We start from the raw sequence: 21,209 nt of genomic DNA, 5'->3' as shown, positions 1-21,209 counted from the left end.
GATCTAATTATTACAATATAATAACATAAACAATACGATATCTATCTATCTAATATATATAATTCACTTACGTGGCTCCCAAATTTTGGTTGTATTTCTTTTCCATCGGTGGCAAAGTTTGCTTTGTTTTGTTTACGTTTTGAAAACGCTAAAGCATTCTGCCTTTTAATGATGTGTTTCTGATTAAGAATTAAGGATGGATTTAAGAAGAGCTGTGAAGTATTATTGCAATAGCATTTATTTTATTTTCTTCATTTATAGAGAGATCAGTAGGCAGAGAATTCTGTTAGGTTAAAAAACATTTTTCTAAAAAAAGAACGAATTCTAAAAGAAATAAAAATAAACAACTTAAAAAATAAAAATGCTGTTGCCAGCCATAGAATTTTTTGAAAGTTAACTTAGCAACATAAATCAAAATGACATAGAAGGGCAACTAGATCAAAATTATGATACCTGAGCGTTTGACATAACAAACCCTTCAATTCTATAAGTGTTGTATCGCCAAATGCCCAAATTTTTGCATTTTACAACTCCATATTAAACTTCTGTTGTGTGTGTGAATACTGACGTTTAGAACAAAATTAAGGTTTAGAATTGCCTCGGAGAAATTTGAATTGTTAACAATGACTTAAACAAAGAGTTTTATTTTAACTGACAAATACTATATTATAGTTTGAACTTTTTCTATGACTATACTCATTTTCTTACTCTTTTCTTTGTTTTTTAGACATTTTATATTTTTGTGATAAAATAAAAAACGTATAGTTGTTCTGCTTCTGAACACTGATTAAAACACAAAATGATGGGCTTCATCAACAATCAAAAATATATACATTTACTTTACAAATTCCATATTATTAGGGTGGCGCCCTTCAGAGATATAAAAATACATAATTATCTTCATCGAAGCCGATGCTTTACATCCGGCGTTCAGTGGCATACTATTCCATATTTCATATTGTTTTACTATTTCAAGTTGTCATATTGTTCTACTATTTCATATTGTTTTACAACACATGGTTTTAACCCTCTGGTGGCAGAGACTTCAAAATAAAACTTACAACAGTTACTTTTCTCAACAACTGAAAATTAGAATAGTGTGATTAAGAAAAATATGTGAACTGTTCGCAATTTCAAATTAATATTGAAATGCACAGGTTTAGAATTTTCTACAGTGAAACGTTTTCGGAACTTCAGTGTTCAAAAAAGTATACAAAAGCTAGACGTTAAGAACGTATCCAATGAGCGAGCAAAGAGAGNCACACACACACACACACACACACACACACACACACACACACACACACACACACACACACACACACACACACACACACACACACACACACACACACACACACACACACACACACACACACACACACACACACACACACACACACACACACACACACACACACACACACACACACACACACACACACACACACACACACACACACACACACACACACACACACACACACACACACACACACACACACACACACACACACACACACACACACACACACACACACACACACACACACACACACACACACACACACACACACACACACACACACACACACACACACACACACACACACACACACACACACACACACACACACACACACACACACACACACACACACACACACACACACACACACACACACACACACACACACACACACACACACACACACACACACACACACACACACACACACACACACACACACACACACACACACACACACACACACACACACACACACACACACACACACACACACACACACACACACACACACACACACACACACACACACACACACACACACACACACACACACACACACACACACACACACACACACACACACACACACACACACACACACACACACACACACACACACACACACACACACACACACACACACACACACACACACACACACACACACACACACACACACACACACACACACACACACACACACACACACACACACACACACACACACACACACACACACACACACACACACACACACACACACACACACACACACACACACACACACACACACACACACACACACACACACACACACACACACACACACACACACACACACACACACACACACACACACACACACACACACACACACACACACACACACACACACACACACACACACACACACACACACACACACACACACACACACACACACACACACACACACACACACACACACACACACACACACACACACACACACACACACACACACACACACACACACACACACACACACACACACACACACACACACACACACACACACACACACACACACACACACACACACACACACACACACACACACACACACACACACACACACACACACACACACACACACACACACACACACACACACACACACACACACACACACACACACACACACACACACACACACACACACACACACACACACACACACACACACACACACACACACACACACACACACACACACACACACATATATATATATATATATATATGTGTGTCTGTGTGGCGCGGTTGGTTTGTCGTCGGCCTTCTGAGCCCAAGTCTGCGGGTTCGATCTCCGGCCCAGACACCGGATTTTCGGGATGCAGAAAATCCTCAGCGGCCATTTCCAATGAGCTGCACATCGGCGAGACCGATTGTGCAGCTCATTGGAAATATATATATAATATCCCGTTTTACAGGAAAAACACGTTCATGCACGATCCAACCATTCGCGGATCGAAATTTTGACCTGAACCAGTGCACAAACTATCTCCAATCCATTACCTTCAGTCGTGTTGTTGGATTTATTTGTTGTGGTAACTTGGAGAACTTTGTGAACCCGACAGAATTAGGGTGCACCAGTTACCATTTTGTACACGGTATGTCTCTGGCCGGCGGATATCGAACTCACGATCTATCGCATATGGGCCCAACGAGCAATACTAGCCAGGCTATCCCGGCCCCGATATATACAAGATAAAATATTATGAATAGGTAGATAATTTCTGAATTTTAGCTATACTACTTAATATTTTTAGAAATTACTTCAGTTGCACGATTTTAGATCTAAAAGTAGAATTTGTAAAATTTATATTTTTAAACTTCTTTGAAGAACATGAATATATTTTTTCTCCGAGCTTTACTTAACGAAATATTAAATAATGATTAATCAATTAAAATTGAATAAAATAATAATACATAAAATAATAATGCATTAATTAACGCCCGGTGGCTGAGCTGTAGCGCTTCGCGATATCGTGCCACAGGTCCCTGGTTCGATCCTCGGGCCGGGCAAGGTTGACTCAGCCTTTCATACCTTCAGTGGGTCCATAAATGAGTACCAAGCATGCTTGGGAACTAAACATTGGGGGTTCCGCGTTCGGCTGACCACCTAACCGGAACATCTGCTTCTGCACCCCAGAGCCCAAGGTCAAGAAAACTGAGATGGGCACAGTAGGCCTTGGCTCTCTAGGGCTGTCGCGCCGCTGAGTTTAGTTTAGTTTAAATATTAAATAATGATTAATCAATTAAAATTGAATAAAATAATAATACATAAAATAATAATACATTAATTAATAATAAATAAAGTAAAAAGATGCAATAAATGATTTTTGATGAAAGATCATTTTTTGAGCAAAAAATACGTTTAGAGTCTGATGTCTAATTGATCAAAGTAAAGTGACCATACAAATATAAGTTGTCAAAAAGTAAAAAATTTAATTTACATCCTTATAAGTAAAACAATCAGCTGAAATTAGATCTTGTTATTTATCTATCATTTATTTCTCAAATTTCAATGCAACAATTCTGAGAGTTGGAAGGGGAAAAACACTTATTCGAAGTTTAGTAACTCTCTTATACAATGTTTCTGAAATGAATCTTTTCTTTAAATCACAATTAAAATTTCCATTAATTTGTCTAATGAAATTGAGGTAATTAGAAATTACTTTACGTCTGGTTAACAATTTTTTTTTTGTAAATTACCAGCTAATCGATAAATGTAAGATTTTTTTCCTCCGATAATTTTATCGTTAAAACAACTTTTATTGATTAAATTTGATTAGCGTCCTCTAGTTAAATTGAATCAGACATCATTTTTCAAATTTCCGCTAAATTAGTTTCAAACAATTATAACTGGTTTTTACTGCGCTCAGCTATTTAAATAGAGTTCGTAGGAATGTAAGAGTATAAAGAATTGAAGAAGTTGAATGAATTTAAATTGATATCCCTGCACAGTTTACGTGAACAAAATTGAATAGGTATTTTAGAGTAGAATAATAACGAACAGTGTAGAATTGAGAGAAAATTGTTAATTAAAGAGTTTCAACTATTTATGTTATTTAGTGGTATAACTTATTGTTTGCTTGATTAAATTATAAATCTTTGGTAGTTAAGTACTTTATTTTTCGTCGCACTAGAACTGCACAATGAACTTTAAGTGACAGTCTGAATTATCCGAAGACATGCCATCGCAATTTTAATCCTCAGCAGAAGGGATGGCTCTCCTGATTTGGTAGCCCGAAGAACTAGCCGGTAGAACAGTTTAACGAGGATCAATACCGCACACCCTCGGTCCCTACGCAAACTGATCCAAGTGGTCACCCACCCGCTTACTGAACGTAGCCAGTGATGCTTGACTTCGGTGTTCTTCTAGGAACCGTGTCTTTACTATCAGTACACTGCAGGGCTACAGATATAAGGATAGCTATAGTGTGTCTACGGTTAGTACTCCCCCCACTAAGTCTGAGGCCCCCTGCTGCTATGGAAACAAGAATAGCGCATTTCAAGGAGGGTGGCTTCTCTTCTTTCTAGGGCTAACACAATAGACCAGGGAAATCTTCATCAAGCCCACCCCAGCCAAAACTTGTCCTAAACAGTGACCCTACACCCCTATACTTGAAGTAGTTATACCTCGTTACCATAGTCACTGGTCCGGACGAATGGCTAGTGGAGTTCTTAATTTAGATGAGCTGTACTGTGGTTACTGTGGGCAAACTGTGTCTCGATCAACCAAAATGCGTAAATACCGGAAATTTTTTTAAATATGGTAAGTTTTAGCTTTCGGGAGTTGACTTCGAACAATAAGCATCATGCCATATGACACTTAATTTATAGTTAATCTTTATTTTGATGGAATGAACTTTCAAAAACGCGTTTTATTTAATCTAATAACGTAAAGCCACCGGAACAGCAACAAATAATAAATAAACAACAACAGTTTTAGCTTAACTATTTGTGTCGATGTATGCCTTTCAGTTTTTTTTCTCACGATTTTGTACTATTGATCAACAGCGATTTATTGTTTTTTTAATTTTTTTCTTCACTCCAGAGAAACAACGAGTAATCAGTTAGTCAAAAATGAGATACAATACGATTCATACGCGAACTTTAAATGCTTTTATCAATAATTATATCTATTTTTATTTTATAGCCAAAAATTACTTTGATGCAGTTGAATACAATTAATCTAGTTTGCTTTGTTTGAGTTTAAAGATTTATTTTGCACTTAAAATCTGGAAAAATATTAAAATAATCAAAATATAGACGATATTTTTTCAAGCATTCAATTTCAAATTATTTTAATAATTTTTGGTTGAAAGATGCTTCGTAATTATTCATGATAAATAGAATTATTTATAGAGACTCATTATTATTAAAAGCTATGATTTTTTACTGTTTTACTAGGGACGGGAAATCATGTACAAGGTAAAAACTTGCTGAAAACCAATTTATTAACTCTTGATCGTTTTCTCTAGAAAAGCACAAGGAATTAATGGTTAAATAACCATTTGAGCAACTAAGATTTCAAATATGTTAATTGATTTTAAATATGAAATGCGAAATAAATTGAATCATAATTGGATGCAGATAATAGTCATAGTAGTTTATCGTGATGCATGCATATCAATGAACTCTAAATGAATATCTATGAATCCTAGCTTCCCCATTACAAAGTATGGTTTTTAAGTCCAGGTCAAGTTGAAGAACTGATAGCACAATTTAAACATCATTTCGCAAAGATATATACAGGGTTGTGGCGAGATTCGAAATCGCTACCTTCACGTTTGGAGGCATGACGAGATTTCTCGGCCAAGGTATTTATTAGTAGACATACACGCAATTCAGCTATATACGTACGGCTCATAAGCCTATGTCAAGTACTTTTGTGGAGGACTTTTTGATGGAACTAATTCACATAGGGACTCCATGATCCGCCTGCCACTGAGGGTATTTTACGTCGGCACTGTGATCGGTGCGAGCCGCGGGAAGAATTCGAATCAACCAGCTGACACTGGGATCGAACCTAGGTCACCTCGTTGGAAGGCGAGAGTGCTATCCCCTAAGCCGCGGAGGCTCAGATAGCAAGAGAAAGGCTTATCACACTAGGACGAGATACAAAACCGTTTTCTCCACGAGACAGAGCATTTGGTAAAACTTAGAGACCACTCGGCCACATAGCCGAATGTAATATAATAAAGCACTATTTTTCTATCTTATTAAACAATAATCTAGTAAAAGATTATGAATGTATTATTATTTATCATCATGGTTTTTTTTTTTTTTTGCTGTCAGTTGTGAATTTATTCTGACAAGCCTTCACCCTGTTAAATGTAGACGTAAAGCTCAGTTAGAAGTAGAACTTGACTGTTTTCTTAAGGAGGAAATCAGTTTTTCTTTTTGTCACCCAATGAGAAAACATCAGTTACTGAGATAGACTGACTTAGAGGCAAGGGTACACATTGGACTGATCGTAAGACATGATTTTCAATAGATCACCGAAGTCATGCATCACTGGCAGTGGTTTGCAAACGAGTGGGTCACTAATTTGATTGACCAAATTGGTCAACCGAGGAAGCACGTTATCGAACCTTCTTTAAACTGTTCTACTGTAAGAGCTTGGATTCACGCTCAGGACGTTGGGCTACCAAAGCAGAGGATCAAAAATGCGATGGTATGTCATCGGATTCTCCTCAGGATTGTTTCCCAGACCGACGCCAATAGCCCATTGTGCAGCTCTAGTGAGACGTAAATAAAGTACCTACCTACCTAAACTTTCTGGCGTTCTTAAAAACAGTTGAAATGTTCAACAGACTGCTGATGAAAAGATTAATCTAGAAGTTAAAAAGATTATATTTTATTTATTCACATATTTATGCCGGCGTGTGAACTAAATTCAAACAAACGCTTATAAACCATTTTAATTGGAAAAAAGCTCAAAAATACATCCAGGGTTACAGTGGAATTGGAAATCGCTACTTCTTAATTTCAGCACATTTGATGGAAATATATATCCCTTGGTAATAGAGGCCCCAAGAGTTTCAAAATTTGCTGCTTGTGTTAGTGATTTGAAAATACGTATTGTTTGGGCAACTTTTTTTAAGTCGGATATTTTTTTCAAGTTCAAGATGCTCTTTATTCAAATCGTTTTTATGACTACTAACTAATTGATATTAGGCTGTTAACCTAGCTATTGGATATGACTGTTTGATCGAACAATTTAAAAATAAAAATTTTATTTCTTTTTAAGCTGATATCCATAACGAGTATTAATTTTTTGGGGTGAGTAAATTTTGTTTTCGTGTGTTACATGTGTCTAAATTATTAAGAATTTACTGTGTTTTCAAATTTATGAAAATTGTTGCAATTTTTTTTTTTTGTGAAATTTGAAACAAGTTTATTTTTGTCAAGGACAACTAGCAATAAAATTCTCATTTGAAATTAGTTTTAATGAAAGTTTTAAATATTACAAATCAATAAATAGTGAGCAATATTTTAATAGTTGTTTTGCACGCTTTAAATCGTAAATCAATGACAACGATCAGAAAATACAGTTTTGTGCTTGAAAAAAATTATGTTATTGATAAATGGTAACTGGTTATACTTTCCATTTCACATATCTTTTCATTTCTCATTGTTGATGTATATAATATTCGTATTGTTTATATAATCTAACATTTTTTTATATCAAAATTATTTTAAAAAGGAAGATGTTTATTGTTGTTTCAAAATTGAAGTCTGTTATATCTATTCAGTTAATGCATTTTCACTTAAATTAAAATCTATTTCCAACCTACCTGTGATATATTTGCATTTAATTCAAATGGTTTTTGATCAATTTTTATTCAAGATAATAATAATAAAAAATTAGACTCCTTAAATATAGAAGTATGGCATATGGAGAGGGTTTTTCAATTAAAATATATGATTGCATTTTATAGTAAAATTCAAATGAAGTAAATATTAAGTTTTAATGTTTCAGGGACATAAAATTATTACGTATTCAATTATTTACGACCAAAATTTTTGATTACTGGTTTTACAGAATAAACTATGTTGGGTGTTCTGCAATCATCATCCTTAAAGTTTATCTTTTAATCTTATATCAAACTAATATTTAAAAGATTAGTAAAAAAATTAAATCGTCATAAAAATTAACAGCTTATACATAATAAAAGACACAAAAGAATAATTGAAAAGAAATTAACAATTATATTTGCTTGCTTTACCTGGCAATGTTAATACAATGTTAGAAAACACTCAAATTTGCGAATATAATCGTGAATGCTGATGACGAGGTTAATTTTTTATGTTATTTGTTTTCTTCTGTCTTTTAATTGTATTTTTATTTTTTTAATATTTTTAAATTTCTTAATATTTTTTTCTTTATATATATATATACACCGAAGAGCCATTACATTGGGGACTAGACATGACTTGAAAGTCACTGGAATGTTCCTCGAACCAATCCATGACGATTCAACCCTTTAGACATGGTGCATTATCCTGTTGGTAAACACCATCATCCGCAGGAAAAACTGTTGCCATGAATGGGTGAACCTGGTCTGCAACTATGTTCAAGTAGCTTACAGACGTTAGGGATTGTTCTATGAGGATTATGGGTCCTAATGTGCCCCATAAAAAATTGTTCCTGGGCGAGAAACCATGAAAACCTAGGCGAGCCCATTGTTATAGATGGAGGGTGGTCATAATGTAATGGCTCTTCGGTGTATATATATATATATATATATATATATATAAATCAAACATGAATTAAATCCTAATTCATGATTTTGAATTCATTTCCAATTTAACATCCATGTTTTACCATGATAGGATAAAACCATTTAAAGTATCGATAGTATGATAATTAATCTACTTTACATAAGCTCATTAAAGAAATTTCCCTTTATATATCCCACTTAGCTGGACTAAACAATTAGAGGTCTCTCTTAGTAAGCCTATTAAGCGATGCATTGAAATTTCATACTTATGATCCAAATGTGTTTCATATCACTGGAAAATAAGGCCATCTGCAACAGCTCCAGAGCAAGATTAAATGGATATCAGTCTACGACAGTTGGACAACATCCTAAGTCCATCAAAGTAAGGAAGCTTTCAAAATTGCATTTCAAGTTTAGGGGGAGGATTATTTAATTATAATGTTAGCCCTAACGAATAAATTACCATTTCAAACGCCATGGAGCTAACAGATTAATTCACGGAGCACATTTCTGAGTTAAATGGCTTTCTCATTGACTTCGGGGGTTGATACTCATCACAAAGTCACTGAAGGCTCATTTGCATCTTAATATTTTTCTTACGGATTTACACGCTTTCGTTCGTTTAGCATTCGTTCGTCATATTTCAACGCTCAAACAAATTAACATGAAATTCCATTTCGATGGTTCAGAAACTTTAAAAGTATTTTTTAATTTTGCTGTCGTGTCATACATTTAGGAATTTTTCAAATAAATTGTTTTTAAAGTTGACTAAGGAAACCTTACAATACCCAAAGAAATTTAGTATTAGTTTTTATTTAAAAATGATCTAGATTGCTATAAATTTTCTGGGGTTGAATTGATTTATGCCGGAGGAAAAGTTCCACTTTTCGCAGTTTCCCATTTTATTCAAATGTACATATTTATTAAATATTAAGATTTATAATATTCGGTATTAAAGATATTAATATGAAATATTAGGATTTATAATTTAAGATATTAAATATTCCTATGTAACATGGCAAGAAAGTTTAATAAAAGAAAAAATATGTCTTTTTTTTTCTACATTTATATTAGCAAATATATCATTTTCTTTTGTACAGCGTCTGTTTAAAAAACAATATTTTTAATTTTTATTTTTATTCGTTTCTTTGAACAAAAACAAAGTACTTTGTTTCAGTACAGAAAGTTTACTCGGTACATATACACATAGTAGAAGTCCTTAAAACGACCTAAACTCAAAACGTAATGATCAGCGTTTCCGACAACGTAGATAGAATAAATTTTAAGAAGCTGATATAAGTTTAGTACGAAGATGTGCTTAGCATATTTCATTTTAGATTTTGCAAAATAAAACCTTTTTCTTTTTATTGAAAAACATACCTCTTAATTTTTTCTTTTTCTTTTTTTTGTAATAAAACGAAGTATTTTTTTGAAATACAGAAAATTTACTCGCTACTTATACAAATGTCAGGTCGTTTTTAAGTTTTAAAAATGACCTGAAATCAAAACGTAATGATCAGCGTTTCCGACAGCGTGGGAGAAATTTTCAGAGGTGATATAAGCTTAGTACGAAGGTGATGCGCTGTGTCTATTTAGTTGTAGAATTTTTAGGTTTGGCAAAATAAAATTTTATTTTTTGTCCTCTTAAAAAGCATACTTTTCTATTTTAATGTTTTCCTCTTTTTCATAAAAAAAATGAAGCGTTTTGTTGGAGTACAGAAAATTTAATCGCTACCAATACCAAGAATCTTAAATATGACCTAAAACGAAAAAAAAAATTATGATCAGCATTTTCGAAATGACGTGATATAAGTTTAGTACGTAGATGATGCCCTATATCATTTTTGTTTAGTAAACTAAAATCAGTTTTTTCTTTTTAATTCTTTTGAAAAACATAATTATTAATTTCCTTATTTTAATATTTTTTGTTTTGTTCGTATAAAAAACACGCATTTTGCAGAAGTACAGAAACTAAATATCATTCTTAAAATAATGTAAAGCAGAGTTCAGTCATTCTGAATGTTTGTAAAAACAACTGAAATTTCGGCTTACTATTAAAAAACATAAACATTTTTTTGTAATTTTTATAAACAGCGCAATAGTAAACTTGAAGAACTAGCATTCAAATTCACGTAGATTTTGCAGCTGACCGGAATTTCTTTTCCTGAAAAGATTTCAAATCAAGAAATGATTTTTAGCAACTGTATATTTTCTAAAAAGTTGCATAATTTTATTCACATATTTTCTTAAAATCTACATTTATAAAAAGATTGAAAGAAAATTTCGAAATCTAGCTCGAAATTTAAATTTCGTCTGTCATTTCAATTTTCTGTTACGCCAAAAGGTTTTATATTTTTACAATAGACTCACATTTATTTTGAAAAAAAAAGAAGGAAAATTTTTTAACTTCAAAGTTGAGTTGCGCATATTTCATTTTTATGATTTGAATGTATGTTGTTGCTGTAAAAATATCGTTTCTCCTAAATCGATTTGACGTTCAAAAATGTATCGAAAGGAGATTTTTGAGTTTTCATATGTTTAGATTTTCGCTTTCTTTCTATAAAACATTTTGTAATAACGAGTCAGGAGTTTTTTTTTTAAATTTTTTAAACATATTTTATAGTAGGAACAATAAGAAATAACAATTAATGGAGAAAAAAATACTCATATCACATATTTTGAATTATTTCTAAACAAAAATAATCAGCATTACATATATTGCCTAACTATATATTACTTTACCTTACCCTAATATTAATTATTTAACTTAATATATATTATCATTTAAGGCAAAATTTAGTCTAATAAATATACAAAATATAAAGCAAAATTTAGACAAAAAAATAAGGCAAAGTTTTGTAGAAATTACACAGATTTGCCTGGGTGAGAAATGAAACAATTTTCGTCATATTAACGGATTACCCTAGATAATTACGTTAACCCCTTAACGCCCTTTAACACTTGCGTTTATGTAGATGTTTTTTTCTGATACTCTAATTACAAGCAAAACTATATTTTACTATTTTAACTGTGAAAAAACTAACTCTTGTTACTAAAAATTACGCTATTATCGGAATTATATTTGTATTAAAATTGAAATTCAAAAAAAAGTAGTTCGAATATTTTTTTCATTCATATTCAAAAAATAATCGATCATTGATCATTAATAATTGATTTTGAAAATTGCGGAAATTTTAATGATGAATAACAATTTCTCTTGGATCTAAATAACGACAAATAAGTACAAATGTGAAAAATTATTTCTTGGAATTGAGCCGTGTTTGGCAGATTTTACTTTTAACGCAGAAAAATATATCAGTGTTCCTTACTGTATTTTATAACCACATACTTTTATGATACTAAATATCATTTTTTTCTCTTAATTTGGCCTAAACTAACACAAAATAATGAAAAAACGTGCTTAGTGAAAATTCTGCGTCAAAGAGGTGTGGATGGCGGACTAAATGATAGGCAAAAACATTTTCCAAATGTAGGAATATTTAAATATGAATCGCAATCAAGATGGCTTGAAATGCAACAGAACGCAGTGTATATTCCTAATACCATATACGTATTTCACGTACAGTGAAACCTTCAGGAAAGACCATCTCTATGCAGCAACCATCTCTTTTTAAGACCATTTTTGGGAGGCACGGAGTTTTTTCCATAGACTTAGAGTTGAAGGAAAGATAATTTAAAACCTCTCCCAGCTAGCGGGAAAACATCTGCACCAAATGCTGAAAATGTCAAATAAGGAAACTAGAAGGTTTTTCCTGGAGGATTCCCCGCATTTTTAATTTATTAGTAAAGTAAGCCAGTAATTTTTTTGAAAGAATAAAATATCCTACTGTTGCCTTTACGCATGTGCAATGTCCACCACTCAGTTGAAAATCACATTTTCACTGGTCCCTGTACCGTACCAGAAGGACCTCATTTTTCATGAGTGATGGCGAAATAATGTTGAAATAATGTCGTTTTAGAAGAATTTAATGTAGCAAATGTATGCAAAAGGTAATTAGTTATAGCAAAGTCAAAATATCTCAGTTTCAGTCATTTTCAAGATTATTATATTAGTTTCGCAACTTTTCCTTACTCAATTTGGAGCGAATTTTTAAAGTATTAAAAAAAGACATTAGAATATTCGAATAAATTAATCACAGAATTTAATTTATAAAAAGATCATTTTTAAAAAAAGAAAACCATGAATAAAATTTGCTATAAACAAATTGCTGAATTAACAGCATTATTTAGTAACAAAATAAATAGGGAATTACGAAAGAAAAAACTGTAAATAATCAAAATATTCTAGAGAGAGAAAAAAAAATTCAAAATGCAGAAATGAAAAGAATCGAGAAAATAATAACTAAGTTATCCCGTTTGGCGCAAAACAAGAGTTGTGGCGCAAAAATTATTGATAGTATGGTGAAAGATAAAAACAAATCCTACAGTGTCAGCAGGCGCTAAGCCTTGAGGCTGTGATAGAAAGCTTGGCGGAATCCGACCATGATATATCTGAGAACTTTGCCAAAAGTTACTTTCTTCCGTCACTTTTTGTCCGAGAGAAAACAGAAGTATGGCAAATGCTTCCTTTTACCAATACAATTTGTTTGCGACCGTAACGGTATTGTGTCCTTGTGGTACCAGCATTCCGTGCCTAGACAAAAGAATTAAATAAACGAGAATTCTATTATACTACGTAAAGAAAGTGCCGAAGAAATCTTTCTATGAATTGGATACTATTTAGTTTTTTTTTGTTTTGTTTTGTTTTTGTTTTTTATAGGTTGGAGAGACTAAAATAAATAAGGGGTTTAGTTTATGGCTATGCAAACTTTTAAATGTTTAGTATAGAAGTCAGAAATAAATGTTCTAATTTCTTTTAGTATAAACAAAATCAAAAAATCAACAAACTCAAAACATTAATCAAAATTTATATTTATTTTGTAATAATTACAAGTGTGTTGTTAAATTAATAATTTGAAAATTATAGTTTAAAAAAATTACCTTATGAAAAGAAACATTTTATAAAATATAACTTTTAACATAATATAAAACAAAACATAACATAACTTTTTGATTAATTGTTTGCACAGTATGCAAAGAAGTACCACCCTAGATATCTTTACGTTTTAGGACTCAATCTTAATTTTTTTTATTAATTGTTTGCACAGTGCGCAAAAAAGTGCCACCCTAAATATTTTCACGTTTTAGGACTCAATCTTAATGGTTCTTTTTGATGAATTGCTTTCACAGGACCCAAAAGAGTACCACCTTAGATACCTTCACGTTCTAGGACTCAATCTTAATGGCTCGAATGGATGATTTCAAATCTGTTACTTGCAGATGATATATGAGCAGATGATATTTTAAGTTATAAAATCTGACCCAAAAATGTACTTTCTCTGAATGCAATAACATATCTTGTTATTGTATTCAAGATATGTTTATACAAGAAATGTAATAAATTTACGTTTCTTGTACAAACATATCTTGTTTTCAACGGATTCAAATTTTTGACCCACTGAAATAGCCAAAATGTAAGAAATATGGTCCCAATAGTTTGGTTAGGAACGCGGTTGAAAGTTTGGACCCGGTAATGTTAATTTTTCTTTTCGTGTATTCCACCACATCGAGAGCTAGTCAAGCGAATTGAAACATTTTTGTACACATTTATAAAATATATCTTTTAGTAAGTATTGATTGTAAGATATAAAATTTTTTACATAATTTTAAAGAATGCTATTTTAAGTGGTAAAATACAAAATTAGAGTGGAATGTCTGAAATAGTTGAGAAATCGAATCTTAAAAAAATAGGATTTCTGTATTTTTCTTGTAATCGTATTATGGTATTAAACTTAAAATCAGTGGTCACAAAAACTGCATTTTCTTTGTAGTTTACAACTGCAACTACTTTTTTTTAAATGTAGCGATTACAAAGTAATAACTACTTTCGAAAAGTAGTTATTACTTTGCTACGTTTAGAAGACGAAGTCAAATGCAGAACTTAATTTTCACCAATATTCAAATTGGTTTTGACTAGAAAATTGGCTTGGTTAAGGAGATATTAAGAAAATTTAATTCATGTATACATGAAATAGTTTTTTTATTCTAAAGCACTTTTTACGAATTTGTTCTTTTAACTTTCAAACTCTATGCTTTTCTCAATAGTGATTTAAGAAGTGCAGGGAATTATCAGATATATGTAATTTAAGCGAGCAATGCTTTTTTATACCCTACAAGGAATAAAATACAGTGCGAAAAACAGAAAAATGAACCACCCTAAATAACTTTTGATCTAATGATCGGATCTTCACGTTCTAGGACTCAATGGTTTGAGAGGGTGACTTCAAATATGCTAATTAGTTAATGCAGACGATATTTTAAGTTACGAAATCAGACACAAAAACGTACTTTAAGGTTCCTGTGAAATCGAATTAAAAAAAGTCAGATATTAAAAATTCGATTCCTCGGGAACAACTCGACCGACTTCGCACCGATTTTTCCAATCATCAGACTTAAATCTTATAAACGCTCCCGCCGCAGTGGCACTCTCATTGCGTACGTTGACGGGTGAGGAAAGGATTTGCAATAATCAGATTCAAAAATGTTTTGTATGTTTGGACATTGTTTTTTTTTATTTAACTAACGTTAAAAGTAATTGCCTGGAATCGCTGCAAACAACTGTTTTTTATCTCGCGCTTATTTTAAAAAATAGCGCACTGCACTGCGAAAAACGGAAAAAGTAGCTATTATAGTAGTATCGCTACTTCCGATCACTGCTTAAAACATTAATGAACAATGTTTCATGAGTTTTTAATTTAGGTTATAATTTGTTCAATAGCTTTACAATTGTAATTGGTATTTTTCTGCAGGATTTCTTTTGTGATGCTGTTATCTGAATATGAACTTGCTCCAGTTTCCACTCATGCCTGGAATCGATAGCTTTTAGCATATCCTAGCGGAGGTTTGACTTCTTCGGATTAACCACGACCCTGGAAATTTTTCGTGGTGGGCTATTTCTGCGCGTCAGACTCAGTTTATAGTACCGTTTGTTTAGCAAATCTTGAATAATACTTCGGATTTTATTTAATCATATTAATTTGTATTGATTTAAACTCTATTCTAAGCTCTAATAAATGCATTTTTGCCACAATTTAGTCGTTGTTCTAGATGAAATGAAATGGTTTGGCTCGCTCACCTTGCCCTAATTGGACATTTTACTCAAAACTTGAGTTCAATTAGTTCCATAACAATGCTTAATTACAGTTAACGTGTGCACATTCTACCTCAAAACATGCTGATAAATGGGTAATTTTCAATAAAGCAAACAAGTTCTCATTAGGGACAAAATAAGTTAATATAATAGTAATTTTAAAAAAAAAATGAAAAGAGACACCTGAAATATTTCTAGAGTTTCTTTTTTTGAAATTATTCAAAACACTTTTAACTATTACATAATAAATTTCATTCAAAAGTTTTATGATCCATCTCACCTCATATCACATAATTTCAAAAACTCCCTTCAGAATAATTCTTTTGACGAAATTGATTAATGAGGCACAAGAATTAATAAAAACTGACAAAATAAAAGACGTCATAAATCAATAACCTTCATCATGAATTGAGTAAACTTAAGATTAACGCTTTTCAACGAGTACTAAAGTTGAATAGATTTGACTACTACTCTTATTCTATTAAAAGGTTTCCACATTAGCACTGTATCAATATGCATTTTTTTTTCTTTTGAGAAGTGCTTGTACTTGGCGAAATAATTAAATAAAGCTGATTCTTTGTATAACCCTAGGCGACCATTTATTACCAAGAAGAATGTTGGATGATTTGAAAAGAATTATTGACTTATTTGATTATTTCTTTTTCATTTTTATCAATGGGTGATTATTTTATCCCAAATTGTCCACCGAAATGAATAATTAAGGATCTGAATCTGTATTTTTATCTTCACGAAAAGAATTACTTATTAAAAGAGACTTTGACTTTTTATGTAAAATATATCAACAGTAAAAACTTTCACCTTCTTTAAGACTGTAAGAACGTAATGTCAGCACCCTTGAATATCTTTTGATGTAATAATCGGACTCTCACTTTGTAGAACTCAATCTTCTGGGATCTTATTTTAATCACACTAATTGTCCCGCAGTGGACTGATCGTTAAGACACGGTTCCCAGCAGATCAACCGAAGTCAGCGTCACTGATTGCGGTCAGTGTGCGGGTGTTTGACCACTTGGATCAGTCTGCGTAGGGACCGAGGGTGTGCGGTATTGGTCCCCGTTAAACGTAAGTAAAGTGCTCGACTTCGCGTGCAGGTCGTCGGGCTACCGAAGTGGGGGTGCCATCCCCTCAGCAGAGGATCAAAATTGTGATGGCATGTCTTCGAATCATCCTCAGGGATGTTTCCCAGACCGTCGCCAATAGCCCATTGTGCAGCTCTAGTGCGACGTAAATGAACACATCAAATCAAATTAATCACACTAATTAATTTAGTGCAGAGGATACTTTAAATTGTAAATTACGAAATCAGGTTTTAAAAAAAAGAGCGCTTTCTTTGAATTGACATACATTTTATTCGAAGGTTTTAAATTTTTGAAACTCTAAATAGAAGGGGTAGCTGCAATCTGGAAAATCCACAATCACTTAATCGGGAGAGAGATTTGGCCTCTTTATTTTAATATCACTTTGTTTTCGCACGATTCGTTTATAATTTGAAGGTAGTCTTACGAAAGTTTAAACATAATAATCTGAAAATCATTAATTTGCGATTTGGTTGATGTGATTGCAAATTGCGCAATCTTATTTTTTAATCCTAATAGCTAAAATAGCTGTCAGACTATGAATTTCAAAGAACAAGGTTCGAGTAAGAAGAACGGTGAGTCAGAGATCACGAGTTTGAAAAAGGATGATAAATATGCTTGTATATATATGACAAAGCGAGATTAAATTTGGTGATTTTCATGGTTGTATAGATTGAACTTAGTTACCTCATGTTATGGAGAATAGACTACTCTCGAGGATTGTTTTCTTTCATGAAGTTTAGGTTAAGGTATAATATTCCTTGCCTAATAAAAATTCTTGTTAGTTCAAAGATATCATTTTCATTGCGCTTGCTTAGCATTTCCACAACGCACTAAGCTCTGCCAGCAATAGCCATATGTTTTCATTATGTTCTTTTTTCAGTGATGAAAAATAGAAATGTTAACATGGACATGACCTTTAAAAAATAAAATGTCTATTTAAGACAATAGTAAGGAATAATTGCTCTTATCTTAACATGCGCATAGAACGAAAATGATACTATCCACTAGTTTGTAATATACAATTTTAAAGCGTTAAAAAATAATGCTTCATAAACTAAAGCCATAAAAAGTGTAAAAGCCATATCAAATAGTCATATGTTTTAAATTTTTTTTTACAGTGATGAAAAATAGAAATGTTAACATGGACATAGATTTTTAAAAAAACAGAATGTCTATTTAAGACAATATTGAGGAATAATTTTTCTTATCTTTGAATGCACATAAAATGAAAATGATACTATCTATTAGTTTATAACATGCACTTTTATTAAACTTTAAAAAATAATGCTTCATAAACAGAAACTTTGGAAAACAGAAATTCATCAAATATTATTTGCCGTAATGAAAAAGGGAACGAAAAGTAGCAAAAGTATTCTCACGTGACTTGCTATAAACGAATTTATCTTTTCTTATGTGAAACGTTCTGTTACCGAAAAACTGCGTAACCCTGTGACTCTCACAATGATGAAATGTTGTTAGAGTTGATTTATGGCAGTTACAGTTTTTTTTTATATGAAAAAAGAGGTTAACACTTTCTTTCTTTTTATCAGAGTGTTATTTCGATGTCTTTAAAGATGACAATTTCTAATAAATTATTTTGCTTCAATCTGCATATCAGTTATACTGTAACGAGTCATACTGTAGGAGTTATACTGTATACTCTTGTATGGCAATGTTTTTACCATATTCTGCCAAAGCAGCCAAATAACCAGAAAAAAGTCGATATTCAAAACTCTGAGAAAGATCGTTTATTGACTGTTTTCACTCAATACAGTTAAATAACCAGAATTTTATTTGCGTCAACTAGACCCACATCCAATGAGAATGGGACTTGTGTTCTTTGAAAGCTTTAAACTAAGACTTGTGATAAGGATTACGAGTTTATATATAATTTCCCAGCATCGGGTACCAAGCTTAACATATACCTAATAATGAAATGTGTGGTGAACACCTTACGGGTGATATAGCTTAAGGGTACAGAGATAAATATGTGGATACATCTTTTAGCCAAGAGGGGTAATCTGTCAATCTCATGACTGGTTGAATGGGCGTGGTAACCCTAGCTTTGATGTCAGAATATTCTCTCAATTCATTCAACACGCGAGAAGGCTTTAGTATTCTGAGCTTCTTAATTAATCATTGACATTTGGAATACGGAACTATCGTTCACACATGGATGGCAGCACCACAGAGCTGCTTAACACTTGCCATGTGATAAGAATTACGAATTCGTATTTTTATTTCCGTCATCGGATATCTAACACAGCAGCGGATGCCTATCATTTTACAGTTATAAGTCTGTGAGGAATGTCTCATGAAGCTACTTGGTTCTTTGCAGCTAGTTATGTACTTTAGCCGAGAGGTCATATCTGTCACTCTCATTACCAGCTGAACGGGGGTTCGAGTCCTAGTATTTTTATGACATTAATTTCTCCATTCTTTTAAGTTTCCATGGTCCTGAATTCCTCAATTGGTGACCCAGGACTACTGGAATATGAACATATTCACGAATAGACTGCTGGCCACAAAAATAAGTTTAGTGTCTCATCTCTCACGAAAGATGGCCCCTCTTTGTAAACTAATTAAGCCACACGTTTTAGCTCACTTGGAAAACCACAATTCAACCACAACCTAGATCCAATGTCCAATACTTAAGGAAAAACTCAATATAACCTAAATTCAACGTTGAAATCATAGTAGCTGTAAATGAATGCAAAACCTTATTGCTTTGTATTCATTTAGCTATCAATCACAACTATCTATCATAAGTTTTGGAATGGAACTTTCTTTAGTGAAACAGTGTTTTTTGTATGCTACAAACATGCTCCAATAGTGGTGTACATTTTCTTTCAAAAAAATGAATAGCTTTCAAACTTTCTAGATCCGTTGGTATATTTCGCGAGGGGATACTAAAGCTTAGAGATACTAGAACATCTCTAGAACATAACATACTAGAAGATAACGGAACTGAATGAGGTTAAATGCACACATTTGAGTCAAATTAAAAGCTTTAAAGAAAAAGCATGGTAAGAAATTTCATAGTCCTCTGTGCGTGCACTAGGCTTAAAAAAATTTAAAGGTTGCAAAAATTTTGAAAGGGGAAAATGCTAGCATACTTTCTAAAATTGTTCATACATAACGTCATTTGTTTTATTGTAAATAAAATCAAGTTCCGTAGTGGGCAGATCGCGAAGACACGGTTCTCAGTAAAACACTGAAGTCAAGCATCACTCTCTGCGGTCAGTAAGCGGGTGGGTGACCACTTTGATCAGACTGCAAAGGGACCGAGGGCGCGCGGTATCGGTTCTCGTTAAACTGTTCTATCGTAAAGTGCTCGACTTCGAGCGCTGGTCATCGGGCACTCAAGGCAGGGAAGTTCTCCCCTCAGCAGAGAATCAAAATTGCAATGGCATGTTTTCGGATCATTCTCAGACATGTTTCCCAGGCCATCGCCAATAGCCCATTGTGCATCTCTAGTGTGGCGTAAATAAAGTACCCACCTCAATAAAATCAAAACACGAAGTCTCAGGTTTTATTTGAAACTGCATGAAGAGAGGCAGTGATCTTATAATTCGGCTACTGCGATAGTTCAAGCATTTTCATAAAAGGCTAGCTTCTGTTTGCAATAAGTTTTGTTATAAGGGGTATTCTTAAACTACCATCCTTCTAAAATATAATGTAATAAAATGCTTAAATGAAAAAAATCTAAGCGTTTTCATACTCTGAAGAAACAAAATTGAAATGTAGTACAAATAAGAGTTTACATTTGGAAACGAGTTTATCTATTTTGCGAAATCAAAACAAAAAAATTG

General features: G+C 32.9%; 1 protein-coding gene and 1 long non-coding RNA gene across 2 annotated transcripts in view; one reads left to right on the top strand and one right to left on the bottom strand.

Annotated features, from left to right (window-relative positions):
• LOC107456815 (dopamine D2-like receptor) overlaps positions 1–21,209 on the bottom strand; it is a 227,377-nt gene that overhangs the window by 189,538 nt on the left and 16,630 nt on the right. The gene's annotated exons all lie outside the window — the stretch shown is intronic.
• LOC107456816 (uncharacterized) lies at positions 6,699–16,237 on the top strand. Its single transcript, XR_001585761.3, has 3 exons — positions 6,699–7,645; positions 9,290–9,469; positions 15,957–16,237. It is a non-coding gene; the product is annotated as an uncharacterized lncRNA (long non-coding RNA).

The sequence above is a fragment of the Parasteatoda tepidariorum genome, chromosome 5 (genome assembly GCF_043381705.1).
Source record: "Parasteatoda tepidariorum isolate YZ-2023 chromosome 5, CAS_Ptep_4.0, whole genome shotgun sequence".
NCBI lineage: Eukaryota > Metazoa > Arthropoda > Arachnida > Araneae > Theridiidae > Parasteatoda > Parasteatoda tepidariorum.
The sequence above is the reverse complement of the archived record's forward strand: the minus strand, read 5'-3'. Positions and strand labels throughout refer to the sequence as shown.